This window comes from Perca fluviatilis, chromosome 1 (assembly GCF_010015445.1).
Source record: "Perca fluviatilis chromosome 1, GENO_Pfluv_1.0, whole genome shotgun sequence".
Taxonomy (NCBI): Eukaryota; Metazoa; Chordata; class Actinopteri; order Perciformes; family Percidae; genus Perca; species Perca fluviatilis.
The window spans coordinates 1,911,993-1,913,578 of NC_053112.1; the positions used below are offsets into that span (position 1 = coordinate 1,911,993).

The window sequence follows — 1,586 nt, forward strand, 5'->3', positions numbered from 1 at the left end:
AGGAGAAGTTCCCTTGACGTCTGCACTGGAACCAAACTGAAGGCCCTGAAGTCCTGCCTGGTGTGTCTGGTCTCCTACTGCGAGACTCACCTGGCGCCTAATCTGACAACGTCACGTCTGAAAAGACATCAGCTAATTGACCCTGTGGAGAACCTGGAAGGCAGGATGTGTACGGAGCACGATAAACCTCTGGAGCTGTTCTGTAAGACCGACCAGACATGTGTCTGCATGCTCTGCACTGTTTTAGACCACAAGATGCATGATGTTGTTCCTCTGAGAAAAGGATATGAAGGAAAGAAGGCAGAGCTGGGGAAGACAGAGGCTGAAATTCAGCAGATGATCCAGAAGAGACGACTGAAGATTCGAGGAGGTCAAACTCTCAGTCAACCTCAGTGAGGAAGATGCAGACAGAGAGATAGCAGAAGGTGTTCAGGTCTTCACTTCTCTGAAGGAGTCTGTTTGAGAGGCCTGAATGAGCTCATCAACATGATCAAAGAGAAGCAGAAAGCAACAGAAAAACAGGCCGAAGTCTTCATGCAAGAGCTGGAACAGGAAATCTCTGAGCTGATGAAGAGAAGCACTGAGGTGGAGCAGCTCTCACGCTCTGAAGACCACCTCTATCTTCTGCAGAGTGTCCAGTCCCTAAACATCCAACAACGTCCACCCACCAAGGACTGGACAGGGGTCCGTGTCCAGTTCCCCATTATATGAGGGTACTGTGGTGAGAGCTGTGGCTCAGCTGGAGGAGACACTCAGTAAAGAGATCAAGAAGCTGCTTGATGCCGAGCTGAAGAGGGTCCAGCAGTATGCAGTGGATGTGACTCTTGATCCTGATACAGCATATCCTAATCTCATCCTGTCTGATGATGGGAAACAAGTGAATCACTGGGCAGTGAGGGGAGGAAACTCCCAGACAACCCAGAGAGATTTTCTTATTGTGTTTGTGTTTTAGGAAAGCAGAGTCTCTCTTCAGGCACATTTTACTTTGAGGTTCAAGTTAAAGGAAAGACTGATTGGGATTTAGGAGTGGTCAGAGAGTCGATCAACAGGAAGGGACACATCACAGTGAGCCCTCAGAAAGGTTACTGGATTATAGTGTTGAGAAATGGAAATGAGTACAAAGCTGCTGCTGGCCCTTCAGTCCTCTCTCTGAAGTCTCCTCCTCAGAAGGTGGGGGTGTTTGTGGATTGGGAGGAGGGTCTGGTCTCCTTTTATGACGTAGATGCTGCGGCTCTTATCTACTCCTTTACTGGCTGCTCCTTCACTGAGAAACTTTTCCCAGTCTTTGGTCCCGGTCTTAATTCTGGTGGTAAAACTCTGCCCCTCTGATTATCTCTCCTGTCAGAGTAAACTAGTCACTTAACTTTGATTTATTTATTTTCATTCAGGGTAACAAATGTTAATAATTAGTTTAGATCTGATTTTCTATCTTTTAATGTGGTGATTGATGTACACTTAATTGTTAAGATTTTTTAAATTATATGTATTCCATTACATAGTCAACAAATTAATTGAATGCATTCATCTCTTCAACACTGCATCAGAATATCTATTTTTAAAAACCTCTGTTAGATCCACAGACATTT

General features: G+C 45.1%; 1 pseudogene; it reads left to right on the plus strand.

Moving 5' to 3' along the window:
• Positions 1–255: 255 nt before the first annotated feature.
• On the plus strand, positions 256–1,350 carry LOC120561101 (annotated as a pseudogene).
• The last annotated feature ends 236 nt before the right edge of the window (positions 1,351–1,586 follow it).